Genomic DNA, 21279 nt, shown 5'->3' on the forward strand with positions numbered 1-21279 from the left:
TTTTTAATTTTCAAAGTTAGAGTTTTGTGTTATTTTAAAGTGATATTACGAAAAAACAAAATGATAAATTTTATTTTTTATATCCATCGAAATTTCTCTATAAAAGTAAATTTAATATCTTTAAGTAAAATTACGATCTAAAAAAACTAAGGAGTTGGGAGTTTTTCACTAATATAAAGAAAATAGATATTCATTATTAAATTTGTAAATGAATATTAAAATTCAAAATCTTATGAGGTTATTACGATGGTTTAAAAACGAAAATTAAAAAAAAAAAAATTGCTTATGCACTTACCGCGCAATTTTTAAATAGTACTTTCAAGTTAAAGTCAAATTTTACTATATCTTCTTTTATCAAATTGTTGGGTGAAAGTACAGAATAGTTACAAAACACCCTCTCGTTCCCATGCACAATAAGTGCACAAGTACGAAAATATTTAAAAGAATTTGAATACATATCTGATTTTCTCAGATAGACCTGCAAAAATGTTACGTAAATTAATTCCTTTTTACTGTTTATTCATGAATTAATCCAATTTATTTGGTACAATGCCTTAATAGAAAATTTCTTTGGAAAGTATATTGCTCTAATCGAAAAAAAAAAATGATTATTGTAATTTTAAAATTTTTATTGCTAATAAATTACTTAAAGTTTTATTCTTAAATTACTTAACATAATAACATATTTAATATTGATCAACTTCTTATTCGCGTCCCCGAAGAAAACGTGCGAACCGAATGGCCATGTGATTTTTCCCTTTCACAAGCGAATAACGTTCCTTAGAGGAAACAAGAAAGCACATGGCTGCCACCTCGTCTTTAGTTCTCTTGTTGATATAGTTTGGTTGCAATTCGATGGAGAATTCCATTCGCGTTTCTTTTATCAAAATATCGATTGTTATCCCCAAGTTTCGCTTGTTTATATATATATATATATATATATATATATATATATATATATATAATTATATTTTAATGGTACTTAGGGTTTCTGAGCGTTCTGCTTCACGATGGATACACCGGAATAGTTTTCTGATTAGTGCTTGCCAGGTTTTTAATTTTCTATAATTCTGGAAAAAAAAAAAAAAAGCAAACAAAACAGCAAAGCTCGATTGCTTATTTTAAAACGTAAACATTAATCAGAAGTGACTTTTCCAGGGCATTCACTGTGAAGCATAACGACCAGAAACCGCAAGACCACACGGAACTTTGGAATAACCGATTGTTTTTTTTCTACTTATTTAAATACAACCCCATCATTTCATTAACCTTTCTATGGATATATTGTTGGTGCTTCTACGCAATTTGAACCGAACGAAATCAGTTTTTCTTGTAGTGAACGTTTGGTTCAAATTCTGTAGAAGTACCGCATGTATATTTCTTATAATATTTACGCATATTTTTTGTGGTATTTTTTAATGGGAATCGTTCGAGACAAGGCCTGATTTTTTTTTTTTTTTTTTTTACGTCAACAATACTGAATAAAGTTTATTCTCACGCTGTCAGAAATAAAAATGAGATTTTAGGTTTGTGTTGCCTCGTTGCGACTTAAATTTAAAACCTGATTTACACATAGTATAGAAGGTGCTAGTGCACTTACTGATCCGCGCTATTTTTTAAATCGTATTTCCAAGTTTAAAGTTTTTTTTTTTTTTATTCAATTGTAAGGTTAAAGTAAAGAATAGGTACAAAACACCCTCCCCATGTTAAGAATGGCTTTTTAAATAACGTTATTATTTCAGCACGGATCAATAAGTGCACCACTGCACTGCCACTGCACTAGTACTGTTTAGAAAAAAACAAACAAAAAAAAAAAAACAAATAACCATTTTAAAAAATTTTTATTAACAAAATGGTCCCCATTAATTGATTTTCTCCCATATATATCGGTATCCCCAAGTTTCGCGTGTTTTTTTAACTTCCGGTTTCTACTGATCGTTCTGTTTCATGATGAATGCCACGGAAAAGGCCCTTCTGAATAATGTGTACCAGTTTAAGAATATTGTTATCCTGCAAAAACAAAAAATAAAAACGGCCTAGTTAGTTTGCCTATTTTAAAACTGGTAAAATTAATTAGAAAGGATTTTTCTAAGACATTTGTTGTGGAGTTGTGATCAGCAGAAACCGGAAATATAAAAAACACGCGGAACTTTGGGATAAACTGAGATTAGAATCGGGGACAGATTGATCGAAAAAGCGACTTAAAATTGTATATTTTTTTCGTATTTGCAAGATTATGGCTGAACGTTTTGAAGTTAAAACGTGTTAAAAAACTTCGCATTCGCTTTTTTAATAACTCCTTTTTTGCCGCCGTTTTGGAAAAACAGCGATAATACTTCATTGACTGTTTGGTTATAGTCAAGATTGTCTGTTCTTTTGACTTCCGGTTTCTGTTGTTCATTTGGATGATAAAGCAAACAAGAAAGCCATTCTTAGCATGGGGAAGGGGGTATATTAATGTTATTTTAGTATAGACAACAAACCGAAAAAGTAGTAAAAAAAAAGTCTTAATTTTTGGTGCTTTAACTTAGTTTAAAGCGTTTATTCAATTCGAAACAAAAGTAGTGCCGAGTTAACAACACGGGACGGTTATCTTGAGTCTCGATAATCGCTTAAAACTAAATAAAAAAAATAATAAATTTACTTCAAGACTCCAAAGATGACCGGTTAATTTCTGCCACCTTGTTCTAACTTAGCAACTTGACACTATTTACGTTTCAAGCGTAAAAAAAAAAAAAAAAAAAAAAAAAAAAAGCTTTAAAATAAGTTTAAAACCCTAAAATCCATCTATTTGGGTAGCCTTTGGTAACATTCGTTTCGGTAAATTTTCAGATTAGGTCCACCTCAACAATATTCTTTTAAATGACGACTTTTAGAGGGTTTCGGCTATGCTGAATTCGAGAATCGCATTGAAAATTTGCAAAAATAAGTATTTATCGAAATATAAAAAGTTGTATTATGCATTGTATTCTTTGTCAGCCATTTTTACGCGCGTGCGGGCTATAAACAAATCTACTCATCTAGGACTGACACTGCACGCGCGTAAAAAAGATACAATGCAAAATACAACTTTTTATATCTCGATAACTAATTATTTCTGCAAAATTTCAATGCAATTTTCGTATTCAGCATAGTCGGAAACCTATAAAAGTTGTCATTTAAAAGAAAATTCTGGAGGTGGACCTAATCTAAAAGAATACCTTCGTTTCTTTATCCCTTTTTCGTTTTGTTAATGAATGAACGAAAATTCTTATTTTTTTGTGGTAAAAGTAACCAGTTAAAAAAAAATATTACTTTGTTTCTAAAATAATAATAAAAAAAAAAACTGATCTTTCTGTTGAGGGGGCGGGGATTGAAAGACCGCATAGATAAAAGAAACGGGGGGGGGGGGGGCTATGCCATTTGATATGACACCGGTCAGCTAATACCACGTGACCTAAATAGGATCTCCTTTGTACACTGTTTCGTACGTTTTTTTTTTTTTTTTTTTACTCTTCACCCCCAAAAAGGCATATTACCACTTGCACGTACGATGCTATGAATTGGGACCATGCACAAGAAAGATTAAGATGTTAGTTTACATACATTTAAAGTTCTGCATATCTGTACAGTTTGGGAAACAGATGGCAGGAAGGGAATTCCAAAGTCTAGCTGTTCTAGGGAAGAAGCTATTTGAGTAGAAAGCTTCCTGACATTTAGGAACCTCAACAGTGAAGGGGTGTGATTTTGTTGCTAAGCGAGTTTGTCGGGATATGTACGTCGAGGGGAGGAGCATAAGTGCAACAAGTTCATCAGAACACATTCCATTAAAATACTTAAACACAGATGCAATATTTTGGCGATGGGACAGGGGTTGGAGCTTAGTTAACAAAATGAGATCTATTAGATTGGAGACTCTTTTTTTTTTTGCGGGGGGGCACGATCAAAGGAGGAGAGACTAGTGGTAGATGTACCAACCCGGATGTGGCAACAATACTCCATACATGGGCGAATGGTGGCCTTAAAGAGGTACAGGATACTCTCAGATGTGAACAGTTTTGTTGCAGACTTTGGAAAATACAGGGGCTAGCTCAGCTGAACATTTCTAAATTAGTATAGCAGGGATGAGATCAGACCCACACGTGAGAAGAGGGTGTGATTTTTAGATCCTCAATTGTGGCTTCTGTCCATATAGGGAAATTTGTGAGAGAATTGTTTGTTGGTTCTAAGGTTGGAGGGGAATCGCTGGCAAGCAGTTCTGCCTTCTTGGTTGCCATGCATTCAACCTTCTGGTTGCCGGATAGTGGGGGAATTACTGATTGCCCTTTATTCACTATACTACTATAAATTTTCCAGAAATCATGAATTCTTATCTTCTGTGATTCTATGCATTCCCTGTTTTTTTTTTTTTTTTTTTTTTTTTCAGCATGCCTTCTTTTGGCTGTAGGTATTTTTCTCCTACACTGATTTCTAGCATTTATAAATTTTTGCCTATTTGTATTTAACTTGACGTACAAACCAGCGGAATGCATGCTGTCTTTGTGCAATGACAGCTACACAATGTAGTGAACCATAAGCGTGAGTGGGGCTTGCTATAGTACTTCCATGCGGAGACACATGCTTCAATGCCCGATTTGCACCATTCAGTTGTCTTGTTGACATACTGTTCAGCAGGGAGAGAGAAGATATTGGTCCATGAGGCATCTCTCATATATGTTCTCTGATGGCTTCCCAGTCAGCCATTTTGTAGTACCTTGTTGTTTTGAGCAATGGCTCCTGATGTCTACTCCCTGATATCTCTAGGTGGTCTGCATTTCCAGGTGAACTGTGGGCTTTAGTTACACAATCCTCAGCTACTGTGGTAAAGAATAGGTCTAGAAGTGAAGCTTGCTGGTGATCATAATCTGGGAGTCGGGTTGGGAACATGACTGTCTGTGTGAAGGAATGGGCAAAATAGAAGCTATAAGTAGAGTGTCAGCTGCATCTGTGCAACCTGAGAAACCAAGCCAATTTTTATGGTGGACATTAAAGTCACTAAACACGTCTATTTGAGCGTTGCTATCTAAGGAGAGTGCTACATCCATACTATCAGAGACATGATTGATTAGGGTACAGTACTGACTTGAGGAAGAACGGTGGAGAAAATATAAGTAACTAATGCAGTGATGAAAGGCTAGTTGAAAACACATAAAGGCCTTGCCATCTGATTCAAGGTATTGCTCTCTAGTTAGGAGGAGGGTGTTCAAATATAGACTCCAAGCCTGTGCATATATCTATCAATCTTTACAGCAGAGAGGGAGGTATCTTGTCATGTTAAAGTAGTTAGAGGGGATTGAGGAGTGTAGGTTTATTTCCGTCAATGCTAAGCTATCCAGGAAGTTTACTAAGACTACATCATTTAGTTATGTGAGCATCAAGAAAAGAGGCGAATTGGTTTTCTGGTTTGATCGTGGTATTTGTTGGGGTTTTCATTATGGTTTTGTTTAATTTTGTGTTATGCAACATAGACCAGTTTTGACGCCGAGTGTACACACACAATAGATGCATAAGCAGAGTCCTGAAATGTTTCTTTTTGACTTTTGCTTTCTGCTTAGCAGAAGTTTGACCAGTGTATACTGAGAAAAACTCCTTTTATTAGAAAATATTAAAAAAATTAACATGAAGACTAAAAAATAGTTTTAAAACAAAATTTAAAAGTAAGACTATTTTTTATGTAAAATAGATTTTTAAATAGAAAGTGAAAGAAAAAAAAAAGGAATAATATTTAGCACTAGCAGGATCTGTTTACTGGTAATTCCCGATAGAAGTATTGTATAAAGCCAGAACTTTTTTTTTAGTACCCCCCTCCCCCCCCAAAAAAAAACCCAAATAAAACTAAGGTTGTCAGTCCTAGAAAATAGTGGGCACTGGCAGCCATAGTCTAAATGAAATCACCTGGTTGTTTGTCAGCACTGAAGATTACTAGCAATTACTGTTGGTTTGGGGTGATTACTTGGGCACTGGCTGCCTTTGCAACTGGCAGTCTTTGGTGGCCATAATTAGTGTTGGCCTCCATTGGACTGCACCAAACTTAAATCGTCTGTCTTCAACTGTTGGGCATTGATGGGCACTGGCATCCACTGTCACTGGTGGTCACCTGCGGCTGATGTTTTGAGGCGTTTACTTGCATTTACTGGTGGATACTGGTTGGCTTTAATACCTATCGTTGTTGGTTACTGGTTTTTACTGTTGACCATGACCAGTATTGGCCTCCTTTGGACTGTTCCAAAATGAAATTGCCTTCAATATTCGTGCACTGTTATCCATTGTATGATACTGTCATCCAGTGGTAAGCACTGGCGGTTATGACAGTGATTTTCAGGTGGTTACTGTCACTTGTCATGGGCACTGGCTGAAACTGGCAGGCAACTTGTCTTTCATCGATTGTTGAGCACCGTCAACTGTCATCAAGTGGCGGGCACCGTCATACATGGTGGTCATTGCTCTTTTAAGTTGGTTATCGTCACCTCATGACACTGGTGAGCTGTAATTATTGTTTTGTTCAAAGCTTGAGAAAAGAAAGGAGCACCATATTTTAATTTCTATGCAATCCTGAATTGTTGCGTAGATGACAACTGCTACGATATCCGTTTTTATAATATTGGTTTAAATTGTGAAGTGTGTAAACAAGATTTTTCGAGACTAGTATTATTGGTATTATTGATATTATTAGTATTAGTATTATTAGTATTATTGGTATTATTGATATTATTGGTATTATTGATATTATTGGTATTATTGGTATTATTGATATTATTGGTATTATTGATATTATTGGTATTATTAGTATTATTGATATTATTAGTATTATTGATATTATTGGTATTATTGGTATGAGTAATTGAAAAGTCCACAAAAAAAAAAGAACAGGAATTCTAATTGTTTAGCTGCGTTGTGTAAAATAAAAATAAATGTGAAAATACAGAATAATATTAAATCGCACAATGTGTAAGTATGTTTTGTATTTGCGTGTTATTAAATTATGAATTTGTATGTGAAAAAAATTAAGTCTGCAAAGTTAAAATAAAAATGTTTTAGGTTAAAATATTTGAATGTGACACTGTAAAGTTTTTTTTTTCTGTATTTAAGTTTATGTTGAATGAAGTCAATTTTTTTAGTTTCAAAGTATCCGAACGTTCGTTGTGAAAGATGCCATTTTGATTAGGGTGTGAGAGTTATTAACTGTCCAAAATTCCCTTAATTTGATATTCCAATAATCTGATAAACATATCCGAATAACCAATGAAATTGTCTAAAACTTGCAGAGGGAGCGGTCCTTAATTCAAGTATTGAATTTAAAAAATATGAAATTTATTGGAAGAAAAAAAACACTGACCGTGCTGGTGTGAAAGAAAGGAAAAAAAATGACAAATCTAGAAAAGTTACCAGTTATGTTGAGGAGAGGTGGAGGAGAAAATAATTAGGAAGTATTATGCTGCCACCGTTACATGTAACTTGTTTTGGAATGTGATTCTCGTAGGAATTACCATAATAATTTTTGATAACATAGGAAAGCAACTGGTAATATGCACAAAACCTACATCAGATATTGACTAGTAGTCTGACCATATTGAATTTGTATTGGCGTTTGTAAAACTGTTCTTTTTTCCTAGATGGGGAAAAAAATGACTGTTTTATTATATAGATATATATAGATATAGCTAATCAATGAAGAAAGAACTGCATTCTGTTTGATTTAATTTAATTTAATTTTTATAATATAATTTTGCATTATTGTATTTTTTAAATTCATTAAATAATTGAATAGTAAATAATAAAAAAAAAGTATTTGAGGCAAGAGACATATGTGCAAGTGGTCACTATTTATAATGAAAAATATTGAATGGAATCCAACCGCCCTAAAATTTCTTTGGCCTCTTTTTGTGCGAAATTCAAATGAGATTTTAAATGTTAATTCAAAAATAATTTCTGGTGATTTTGAAGATCAATTTTTTAAATCAATGTATTTCAGGTGAAAACATGATTATATATTTGTGTTATGCTGAAATGCATATAATTTCCAAAAAATTAATTATAAAAATGATCCAATAGAAAAATAATTATAAGTAAAAATAGAATTTATAGAAATTAATGTGTGGAAGAGTTGTGCGACCAATTCAATATGACAAACTAATTTATCTCCCTTGATTTAAGTTAAGGGTCTGTTATTTAATCTTGGAATGTAATCGTGGATGATTTTTTTGTTAAAAATATATGTTGCATACTTTTTGCTGGATCATTTTTTGTAATTTGGGTGCTAGTGCATTGTACGAACAGGAAGTTGGTAATTGTGCATTTTACAAACCGGATTTCTTGTAAATGTCTGCTTGGGCTTGACTGGTACCTAATGTCGCTACAATATGTTAAGCACTGTTAAAAACGCCCGGAAGCCTGTTCAGATTTTTTAAATAGTATTTTCAAGTTAAATTCAATCTTTGATATTTTTGTTTAAGTTATTAGGTGAAAGTACAGAATAGTTACAAAACGCCCTCTCCTCCTTGTTAAGAATGGCTTTCTAAATGTTATTTCAGCGCGGTAACATAGATGCACAATAATGACTTTTTTTTTTTTTTTTTTTAATGTTCTTCATATAGTTCCTTTTTTCTAGTGTCCACCATTCTCTCCAAAATCTTCAAGGAAGAGACATAATTTGACTCCACCTTGGATATCTTGTTCTCATCCCAAGGCAGATCAACGTGGCATTTCTCCTTCTCCATAACAATAGTTTCTTTGAAAACTTTAATTTTGTCCTCATCATATGACCAAAAATCGGAATCTCTGTGTATACCAATTGAATTGAGAGAAGAATACTCCATTCCATGTTCAACTGAAGATTTCTCAGAAAAGGGTCCCTAAGGATTAGGAAACAAAGGAACAGAATTCAATACTCGATACTTAAAAAAACTTGTGGCTAGAATGAGTGAAAGAATGTGAGCTACATTTTTTATTAACCTTCAAACTTTTCTCCACAAAAATCAACTTGTTTTTCCAAAAGAAATGATACTATTTGAAGTTTGCCAAGGAGATCTGTCCAGGCATTTAATTAGACTAAAAATTCAAGTGTTTGTCATATCCAAACCTATAATACCATTCGATGTGGAACGGTTTAAGTTATAGTTTTTATATTTGACACAAACTTGTCAAATCAAGGGATATTAAAAAAATTCAACCTATTCGTAAACAATGCATCAAAGGAAAAAGGCTTTTAAGTCCCCAATTTTAAGGATACTTCGAGTTGAGGAAGATTAATATTTTTTGTATCTCTAAATGTAATCCTGGGCGTACTGACAGGTTTTGTGTGTAAACCCTTTTTAAGAACACAATTTTTGTATATGGCACTGGAAAAGAACGAACAATTTCTGAAATATTCTCAACTGTTGTTCTGAACTATGAATGTCTCTCCCTGGTTCGGGACATTAATTTCTTCTGAATTTCATCAGGAATCCTTTTAAATATCACATGAACAACTAATTGTCCTGAAGATGAATCTTCCTTAAAAAAATCTCCATTGAAGTAGCAGTCAATTTCAATCAAGTTAGCTTTGACGCGTTCAATATACATTCTTAGTTGAATGAGGTTTGCAAAGGAATCGGTACAATGATGAATTTCTTCAAATGTTTTATCTTTTATGTCGTCTGGATTTAAGAATCTTTCCTTGAACATTCAAAGCTCTTTCGAAGTTCTCCAACTTGCCGTCAAACTCTGAGATAAGTTTAAATGTTTTTCCACCTAACTTGGATTTTAATGGAAACAATGTCTGCTTCATCTTCTAAAGAATTCAAAAACATTTAAGAAAGATTCAGAATTCTAAATTGGTTGAGGGAAGATTATCTTCATAAACTAGGCACTCAACTTCTAACCCCACCATTAGAGATTTTTTTTTAACTTGCTGTTCTCTTAGTCCTCAGTTTGAAACCTGCTTTGTACTCTTTTGTTTGTACACCAAATCTTCTTGGCAAATTGCGACATGTTTGTCAACCCTATATTTGCAGTTTTAACTTAAATTCAGACTAGCGGGGGTACCTGGCGTTGCCCGGGTGTTTGTAGGTGTTATGTGGTGCTGTTTTAATATTATATATATAAAAAAAAAAGCATGATGTTAAAAAAATTTGGAAAAACCAAAACAAAACAAAAAAAAAAAGGTGTAAAAGAGGAAAAAAAAAGTTTAGGTAGGAAGCTAGGCTCAAACCCGAGGTTAAGGCGGAAAAACAAGCTTGACACGTTACTCCTACGCCAAAGAGACATACAATTCAGAATGAATAAAATGAAACCTTTAAAAACACTTGCAGGTGGTTTAAATTAACGTCAATGTTTTCTAGGTCAAACATGACGTCATTGTCGTAATAGCAGGAGAGAAAATGAAGGAACGATTTTTTCGGCACCCCTCCTTGTAGAAAAGGGTCCAGTTTAGGGTGAAAGAATTAATGTTTTTGGACAATTTTTTGAGATGTCGTCCAAGATGTCGGGCTTCAAAATGATACCAATCTTGTGAAAATCCTTTGCCTCTGTCGAAATTTTTTGCGAGACATACAAACACACACACATACATACATACATTTTCGCTCTTATAAAGATGTTCATATATCAGAATCAACACACTTTTGCCAACACAAAACAAGTGTATTTATGCCAGTAACGTAAAAATCTTGCGCTCTGATGGCAATGAAGCCACTGAAGGCGTTTTTGATATTCTTTAGGCTTTTGAAGCATTTCTCACGCATATGCTTGAAAAGTGGTAGTCGGTAGGTGAGAGGTCTTGAGAATATGACGGATGAGGCGGTTTCAACTTTAGCAGGGTCGGTTTACTAACGTGCAGTCAAGGCTTGTCGTGGAGGAGAATTTGGTCTCTTCTGTTGACTAATTCTGGGTGTTGAAGTTTTTAATGCATTTCATTCATTTGTTGATGGTACTTCTTTGCCATTATAGTTTTTTATTTTTTTTTACAAGGTAGTCACCACTTATCAAGGCCCGGAAGCCACTCGGGGATAAGAGTTATTGTGTGTACAGTACGTTAGTTTTGGAGATCTGATAAAGTGTCTTACTTAAGGAGGTGGTTCATCAGGAATTTGTTCACATTGGACTTGAAGACATCCAGATTGTCAGGTGGGAAACAGGCAACCGGAACAGTTCCACAGGTGTGCACTTCTAAGAAAGAAGCTTTGTTCATGGAATCTACATTTTGATTTTGGCACAGATAAGGAGTGGGGAAAATTTTTGACAGTGGTTTCAGCTAGACTGATGTGTTTCGTGAAAGATTGGCGAGGGGAGACTAGAGATTGGAGTTCAGACCACCACCTGCCATGGTAGTAATGATAAAACAAAGACAGGTTTGCAACTTCTCTCCTGTGAGAGAGAGATTGCAGGGAAGAGAAAAGAGCATCACCCACTAAGCCACGAAGCCTATTTTGTACTCTGTCAAGGCAGGATAGGTTGTTTTTAGCAGCTCCTGCCCAGATGTGGCAACAGTACTCCATCCTTGGACGTACTTGGCTTTTATACAGATAGAGAATTGCATCATTGGTGAGATATCTTCTGGAGTGGTAGAAGGATCCTACCATTTTTCCAGCGATCTTGGTAACTGACTTGGTTTCACCTGCATTAAAAAAACTAATGGATGAGACCGGTCGCAGACCACTAAACAACATGACCTCCTTTTGGTGCAACTCTGGCTTTGGGAAGTGCTGTGGAGCTTCGTCGGCATCTAACCCCTGAGCTGAGTGTCACTGGTTGTCATAAAGAACCCGCTTTTCATCACAAGTCACAACCCGGTTGAGAAACGGGTTGTTCTTGTTGCATAAAAAAAAGAGATGACACTTCATAATGGCATTTATTTTGGTTGTTGTTCAGTTTGTGAAGTACCCATTATCAATTTTTTTTGTCTTTCTAATCTTTCTCGATTGGTTAGAAATCGTTGTATATGTCAAACAGTTATGAAGGCTCTTAATTGATCGTTGTCAGAATCCGATGACTGACCACTATGCTTATTATCTTCAAGACTTATTACGACCAAAATTTCTTAAACCACCATTGTGCTGAGTGTTCAGTAGTGGTTCCTGGGGCAAATGCTTTGTTGATATCGCAAGCTGATTCAGCAGTTTTTCGGCCTAGCTTGAATAGAAATAAGAAAATTGTGTATTTTTTATTTTTTTTTTTTTATTTTTTTTCATCTTGTATTCAACGTTCTGAAAAAAAGACCTAATTGTTTTAAAACGATTGTAATTTAAACGGATAGTGAAAACACCTTTGAATGAATTTCTCGATTCAATCTGTAATTGCATAAGCGATGCGTCTTTGAATGCCCTCAGGGATGATAGGTGCCTTCTCCAAGCATCCCATCTCTCTTTCTTACTTTTACTTGCATTCACCCTGGATCGGTTGCGCTGGCTCCATTCAACAAGTTCACCGTGTCCTGTATAATAGCTGACCAGATGTGACAGCCCGAGGCTGTTTCTTTCCAAGCTTAAGCCATTCATGGTTCCATCGGCAGAGCCCAAGAATCATTTCAGCATCCTGTTTCATCGTCTTGAGCCAGGTTTTGAGTTGGCCACTGTGGTGCTTCTTCCAGCCTGGTGGTGGTGGTGCTGCTGGGTCGATGGCTTCACGAATGAGGTTACCTGGATTTTGACGAAGTGTATGGCTGAACCAATGAAGGTGGTTGGCAAGGAGGTATTGTTAAAGGGAGCATATCTTCCTGGACTGAGTTGTTGTAGAGGAATTGTTGCGAGTGGACACGTAGGATGTGGCGTAGGCTATGATAGTCGAATACTTCCAGTTTACAATAGTCACTTGCATGCATAGGCCAGGTTTCGCAGTCATAAAGCAGAATAGTGTGGACCAATCTTTTTCCGGGACAAGAGCCACAATTGCAGGTGACAAAAGGCGAGACGAGCATTGCTGATGAAGTTGTGGATATCTTTTTTCCCTTGGCCTGTTACGGTGATGATGGATCCAAGATATTTAAATCCAATCGATTTAAAGAAAAAAAAAGTTCAGCACTATAACCGAGCTGAAAAAAGCCCAGACTCCCCTCACCGGGATATATATGCGGGTTTGGGGACTGCTTGTGAATTTCAAACCTACTTTCATCCAATATGAATTCAACACTTATTCCGATCTTTCTTGACTGAAACAAAAAAATAATTTTTTGGAGAAATACGATTATTCATATAACTGCATTAGTTGAAAGGTTCTTATAAAGTTTACGACAGGAATTAAGACGAATCTGTAATTTTTTTTTTTACAAGTTCCCAACTGAGAATTAATACAAACTACCCACAATAGGGATTCATTCACAGAAAGCATGAAGCTCCGAGAATGCTCTCTGCAGGAATAAAATAGGAAAACCTCCCTTGAATTAGAAACGAATATAACATGTCCTTACATGTTGAAACAAAACTGTTTTCATTTAGTGCGTTTAGTGGGTTCAAGGATAATTCCCAAAATGCAACACCACAGGTGTTCCAGATGATGCGAATTCCGACAAAAACTTTCCAACATCTGTGGACCTCTACAGTGAATGGGTGAGATTTTGCTGATTGTCAGATTGGTTGTGGGTGGTGGAATTTATGTTAAGATGGCAACAAGTACCTCAGAGCACGTTCCATTGAAGTGCTTATGAAACAAACCCTGGGATGCAACATTGTGGTGATGGGACAGAGGTTGGAGCTTGGTAGACAGTGTTGGGCAAATGATGACGAGCAAATGATGGCTTTGTAAGTTTGAAGTTGTTTAATTCTCTCTCACTGCAAAAACTCCGACACCAGGGTCGGAAAGTGGGAATGAGAAGTCAGCGCCCCTGAGGAGGGCCACTGGGCTGGCTGCCCTGTCGACATTCCCCGGTGAAGGCGTCTCGGCGATTAGCAATAAACTAACCCCCTTCTCAAAAAGAGAAGGCAAAGCCTGGGAGGGTGGATCTTCTAGAACTGCACAGAACTAAACTCTTGCCGCAAAATCAACAGGGGCCGGATGATTACAGCAATGTTCTAATCTCTGTTGATTTTAAGGGCCCATAATAAAGATTCTAGCTGATGATGACTTTGTAGAGATGAAGGATGCTGGCAGACGAGAGTAATTTTCTGATCTGGTACAGGGAGCCTGCCTTGTTTGCAATGAACTTGGCAGTATATTCTATGTATATATTTAATTCGTATGAATGATAGGCTGAGAAGTTTGAATGTTGGATTCTCAGGTAAGGTGCTGATAGTCATGGCAACTGATGGTTAAAAAGTTTCTTCTAATTATTAAAAGAAGAACTTTATTAAAAGAAGAACTTTAGCATCAAATGTAACCAAACATTTTTGGTTCCATTTTGTTACAAACTAAAGGTCAATTTCTAAGACTTCAAACATAACCTTGACTATGTGTGCGTTTTATTTTTACACGCGGTGGTCCGAGATGGGTAGATTTAATTATAACATAAAATCTATTCATGTTGGGAGCAATTCAGTCAGGAAGATCATTTGTGAAAATCGGGAATAATAAAGGTCAAAGGTTTAACCTATGGGGGTATATTTGCATTAATGTTGTGGTGTTTGGATGTATGGCTATTGAGGACAACTTAGATTTTTTTGTTTAAGTATGATCTAATTTTACTTTTTTTTTTTTTTTTTTTTTTTTTTTTTTTTTTGCAAATCAGAGAAAGTCCTTTTTCTTGTTTTGTTAATCAGACGGAGAAAATGGAAGTAATTTTTTTTTAAAATAAAAAAAAAATAATTTTGTATTTTTTAACCAATATTAATCGTTGACTGCTGCTGCTACTCCCACCGATTTGACTCCTATCACCACTACTACTTTGCATTTCTTTTGCATTTCCATACACCAAACATGGATATAAATACCACTAAAACATCCACTGGGTCATAAGCTTCATTGCCTGGGTGGGTTGCCTGTAGGCTGACTTAAACCGCGTCACACACATACACACCTACAGACAGACTACAGAAATTTATAATAGGATTTAAAAATTTTTGAAAACCACACCATTCATCGTCATTCTTTGTTTCAATTGCTAAAAGATTAAAATATATTTTTTTTAAAAGGTTTTTGGAACCAAATAATTTTTTTCGTCTTAATAAGAGTTAGGATGATTTGCTATAAGAATATTCAAAAATATAATACTAGCAGTTCAGCCCGGCTTTGCTCGGGCCCTATGTACTGTTCATAACTTTGTGTGTATATATATATATATATATATATATATATATATATATATATATATATATATATTCAAAAGTTTGACTCATGCCCAGGTAACCTACATCCAAAATTTAAAGTGTAAGACCCAAAATTGGCGGAGGAGTTTGGTAGAGTCTGCAAAGGTGAAATCTTTCAACTTTGACCTCTTGGCAGCCAAATTTTCACCCCAAAACTGATTAAATAGCTTGCTGCATGTCTGAATACCCTTTATATAAAATTTCAAATGTTTAGACCCAAAATTTGCTGAATAGTTTCCTAGAGACTGCAAAAGTCAAATCTTTTGAACTTTTTAACCCCTTGGCATGCAAATTTTTCGCCAAAAACCGATTAAAAAGCTTACCCTATGTCTGAATACACTTATACATTTTATGTCAAATATTTAGACCAGAAATTGTTCGAGTAATTTGGTAGAGACCGCAGAGGTCAAATGTTTTTAATTTTGACCCCATAACATTTGTTTTGGGCTCAAGTTAAATTAAAGTTTGATCCATGTCCAAGGAACCTACATCTAAAATTTCAAGTGTTTAGATCGAAAATTGATGGAGGAGTTTGGTAGAGTTTTCAAAGTTCAAATCGTTGAACTTTGACCTCTTGACAGCTAAATTTCTGGCCGAAAACCGATTACAAAGATTTTCCCGAATCTCAATACCCCTTATGTCAAATCTTGAGTTTGTAGACTGAAAATTGATAGAGTAGTTTGGTAGGGAAATTTACACACATATACACACACAATTTCACTTTTCTAGATATATAGATAAGTACTTGAATTTCAAATAATTCCAACTTTTTACATCATTCTATAGCGAAATCGATAATCAAAATTTAATGAGAGTTTAAAATTAAATATGGAGATCTGGAGGGGACTAAATAAATTTGACGATTAAGTGAAGAGTTTAATTCTTTTTTTTTTATATAAGCGTTCCTTTTTTACTTTTTACTTGTTTTAGAAACTAGCATGTATGTACTCTTGTTTATATCCTGCTCATTTATAAATAACCTAGAAAGCTGGCCTTTGCAGTCGGGTAATTTTGTGACTTTATTGTGGACCATTGCAGACCCTCTCCTGTAAAGAAATATCAAAACTCCCCCAGGATACTGTTTTCCGAACTTTTTGTTTGTCGGCTAATCCCATTGTATATGTGTATGCATGAATGTATGTGTGTGTGTGTGTGTGTATATATATATATATATATATATATATATATATGTGTGTGTGTGTGCATATGCACTATTTTAATCCCTTATACCTCATTTAGGTATCCAACTCTACCCCCTTTAATGAAACCAAAATTAAAAAAAATTTTTTTGTTCTTTTATCTTATTTTATATTTTTTATTTATTTATTTATTTTTATTTTTTATCGCCTCTTCCTTTTTTTGTCCTTTTTACTTCACCCTTCACCCCTTAAATATATTTCATGTGTCTTGGACCTTGCCTTTATCCGTACCCCTTAATTTTACTCAACTTCTAGTTATTATTACTATTATCATTATTATTACTATTATCATTATTATTAATACTATTATTATTATTTTTATTATCGTCGTCATTGCTATTATTATCGCTACTTATCATTTTTGTTGCCATTACCAGCGTCTTTATTACTTGTTATTATTAATATTATTATGGTTAATAGCACATTTCCCCCTATTACTCTACCACGCCAATCCTCCATATCCAAAAATCTATTTTTGTCCCGTTAGACACCTCCAAAGAACTTCTATCTCTCTACCTTTGCTTTATAAAAAAGAAAACAGAAATATTGCCACATATTACCTAGCATATAGTATACTTTGAAATCCAGTATTATAGCCTTATAACTACCCACCCAGATCCACCCCTTTTGCCTTAAATCACCATAAAATTCCTTCCCAAAATTATACACTAATTTATGCTGTTGTCATCTTGCTTGCATCTGTAAAAAAAATGCCCCTTCATACATAATAGACACCTTACACACCGTTCAAATAGAACTACCACACGTCCAGTTAAGCCCCAACTTTAACCCTAAAACATATACTACATACACTTAAGACTATGATAAAGACTCTATACACCTTTCTGCATTATACTATATATAATATGCTCCTCATTTATTTAGAATTCACCCCACCCCTCACATCATCTATAATTTTAATTTGTTTTGATCTATTTCGTTCCTAATGAATCCAATGCTAGACGCACCATCCCCACTGTTACCTAGCATCTTCTCTACTCTTCCGATGAGAAGCATTAGGCTTCGAAATGACTTGGCATAAAAAGTCCCTTCTATCCCCCAGCTAGTCGATTGTATTCCCTTATTGAATAAATGAACCAATCTATATCCACCAATATATAGTTCTGTGACTTCATTTCCCACTCCTATTGTTTTCATATATATATATATATATATATATATATATATATATATATGAAAATGTGTGTGATGTACCGATTATCAAATAGGCTGATTACTAGATTTTCTAATGCCGATTTATCAGCAAATTTTGTTGTCATAAATGATACTAATATTAATTGGAAAGGAAAAGTTAACTCGCTCTTTTCCTTGCCAGTGAAAATTTATTGAAGAAACATGCATCGCTAAATCATATTATTAAATGACGCGCTGTTAACATGTCGACTTGTACAACTGCACTGAATTTGAGGCAAATAGATGTAAGCATATGGAAAATTTCCCCCTTTCTCGTCCTATCGAATTATTTATTTTTTACTTTAAATCACTGTCAAAGAAAATTTATCTTTCAGTTTTCATGTTGAGGAATTATACAGTAAATTGCGATGTGCAAACTGAAAATAAAGCGTTCTTTATCAGTTATACTTTTGTTTTTCATTTTTGGACTCTTGCTACCATGACATTTTATTTTTCTGATTTAGATAATGTATATTTTATTGAGATAAATTACTAATTAGATATTAGACATAAGTAATTTAAATACGCGAAAAATTAACTAAATATTAACAACCTTGAACCATTATGGAAACCAGTTTCTGCTGGGAGTATTGTGATTGCACTCGAAAGAATAAGAATACAGTTGCTTGCAAGTTATGTGAAACCATCACATCAAAAGAATGACAAATCAACATAAACTTTTACAATGACTAATATGGTAAACCATCTTAGAAAGGTTCATTCAAAAGAAGCAAGAGTTGCAAATAAACAGAAACGCAATGAATATTCAGGAACAGACATTCCAGGAACAAGTGGCAGCAACTACGAGCCTCCAGTGAAACCCCAAACTACTATAGAATCAGTTTTAACCAAAAAGAAAATTTGGGATATTAATGATTACAGGTCACAAGAGATCCATTATCTGATGAGAGAAATGATTGCTGTTGATATAAAACCATATTCTGTAATATTTCACATTGGATTTAAGTCTTGTTGCAGAACTTTGTTCAAATTACAGCATTCCATCAAAAATGTACTTCACTGCAAAATAATCTTTGATACATTTACAAAAGTAAAACAAAAATTTAACTGTTCTTGATGAAATTAGTAGCATTTCATGAACTACAGACATTTGAACAACTACAACAGATAATGCTCCCTTTCTAAGTTTGACAGGCCATTAGTTTTCAAATGATTTTGAACGGTGCAGAACTGTGCTTAAAGTGGTTCCATTCCCTGGTGCACACACAGGTGCAATAAGTGAAGAATTGCACAATGTTCTGGAGGAGTATAAAATCTTCAATAAAATTTTCTTAGTCTTGCGGGATTCAGAAACAAATATAGTTGCTAATGTCAGAGCATGTAATTTCGAATAACTATCATACATTGTAACCATTACATCATTTAACATATAGTTTCACACTTTAAACGCTTTGTATTAGTAATTAGCAAATTAACTGAAATACAGGATCAGCTTAATTTGGAAAAACAAACTCGTTCAAGATTTGACCACATGGTGGAATTCAACATATTACATGCTGAAAATAAATTAAGAACAACAAAAAGCTCTTGTAATGTGAGCTGTTAAGATTCTTACCGTAACAACTTACCAATGGGGACTTGTTTGAAAAAATATCCAGTTACTAAGTCCATTTGAAGAAATCACCAAAGAAGCAAGTTACTGAACATCAACCATATCAATGATAATACATAGAAATTTAGCTCTGAGGTTATTTCTGTCAAAACCTGTCCAATCTAATTCTAGTATTTTTGACTTTAGTAGAATCCTTCTTACCATTGTTGAACAATTCAGATTATCAATTAAAACACGATTTTCATCCCATCTAAATGATAAAAACTTGTGTATGTCTACTTTCCTAAACCCATGATTCAATAATTACAAGAAACCTCTGCCACCAATAGCAATGGCCAGTGACTCCCTGTCTGAGAGTACATCTTTCAAACTGCTTGGCACACAGGAAACATGAGTTGGAACAATTATATTAAACATTGCCAGGGCCGCTGCAAAAAAGGTAGGCTCTCTCTACCGTGCTCGAAAACTATTGACACCTGAAAGTATCCTGTACCTCTATAAGGCCACCATTCGCCCATGTATAGAGTATTGTTGTCACATTTGGGCTGGTGCATCTGCTACTAGTCTCTCGCTCCTAGACAAGGTTCAAAAGAGTCGCCAATCTGATAGGCCCTGAACTGGCATCTAAGCTTCAGCCTCTGTCCCATCGACGAAATGTTGCATCCCTCTGCCTGTTCTACAAGTATTTTAATGGTGAATGCTCTGACACACTGCAGACACTTGTGCCCCCACGACGTAGACACCCTCGACAAACCCGACAGGCAGCTAAATCCCACCCCCACGCAGTAGAGATCCCTAGATGTAAAAGATCTTTCTACTCCAGTAGTTTCTTCCCCAGAACCGCTAGACTCTGGAATTCCATTCCAGGTTCCTGCTTCCCTAACTGTACTGACATGCAGAAGTTCAAGTGTAACGTGAACCGACATCTTGCTGCCCAAATCCCAACATAGTGCCCCAGTAGTTGCTGCCCCTGATAGTAGCCCCCTACACCAAAGTGGCAATGTGTCTTGTTTGGGGTGAAAATGTAATAATAAAAAAGATTGGCATAGAAAACATTTTTAGAATTGGATTCTACATCTACTTTTCACTGATTCCCAGCAGGATAGGATAGTGTATCCTGCTGAGGATAAAGAAGCACAAAGATGTATAAATTACAAAATGGCAACTTTGAAACCAACCGGCAACAAACAACCAGTAAAAATGCCACAAAAAAAAACTTTTATCACTTCTAATATAAGAAGACAGTAGGAAGTAAAAGTACAATTTTTTCTAATTCAATTTCGGCTTTCATTTTTGAGGTGTGAAAAGTGAACATTGCATTATTTATGGTAGCAAAATTCCACTGATGGACAATTTTTAAAGTATCATCAAATAAAACGGAATTAAATGACAGTAAATATGAACATCTAATATATAAAAGGTAAAATGTGTGTATGTCTGGTAAAAACTTTCGACAGGCGACGGATCATCATGAGATCGGCATCATTTTAAAGCTCCACTTTTCGGCTGACAAATATGAAAAATCGTCCAAAAACATGAATTCTTTACCCTAAAACTTGGCCGTTTTTTTTTTGTTTTTTTTTACAAGGAGGGGTCAATTTTTCAGCAACATTTGTGTAAGTCATTGTTTTCTTTCCGTTTGATTAGGCTTTTAATTTCAATGCTCTCCATTTCCAGTTTGGCCATGGAGACATCAGCTAAGACATTATGTTTTTTTGTTTTTTTCCCCCTCCTTCGTGTTACTGGTTCGAGCCGACCTGTATACTCCCAGCTTTTTTTTTCTCTCCACCCAAACTGCCTACTGTTGCCCTCCCCCCTCCTCCGAGGGAGAGGTCCTTACTCGACCAAGGATACGCTGGGGAACTCTACTACTACCATTTTTTTTTTTTTTAACACCTTTCTCCATCCAGGCTGCTTACTGTTGTTTTGACCCCCCCCCCCTCCACACCCGGGCAATGCCAGGTACCCCCGCTAGTTCAATATAATTCTATACATAATGATCATGCCTATATATATATATATATACATATATATGTACCAAATGTCAGAAACATATACTAATTTTAAAATCATATATCACAAA

General features: G+C 34.9%; 2 protein-coding genes across 2 annotated transcripts in view; one reads left to right on the forward strand and one right to left on the reverse strand.

Annotated features, from left to right (window-relative positions):
- Positions 1–415, reverse strand: part of LOC145277529 (trafficking protein particle complex subunit 2-like protein) — a 49559-nt gene extending 49144 nt beyond the window's left edge. The window contains exon 1 of the mRNA XM_080128976.1: positions 296–415. The gene's annotated coding sequence lies outside the window, so the exon portion shown is untranslated. The remainder of the gene's footprint in view (positions 1–295) is intronic.
- The window catches only part of LOC145277528 (FACT complex subunit SPT16-like), a 119174-nt gene that overhangs the window by 399 nt on the left and 97496 nt on the right, over positions 1–21279 (forward strand). The window lies entirely within an intron of this gene.

Source organism: Euprymna scolopes, chromosome 6, assembly GCF_053919585.1.
Source record: "Euprymna scolopes isolate OS-2025 chromosome 6, ASM5391958v1, whole genome shotgun sequence".
In the NCBI taxonomy this organism is placed as follows: Eukaryota; Metazoa; Mollusca; class Cephalopoda; order Sepiida; family Sepiolidae; genus Euprymna; species Euprymna scolopes.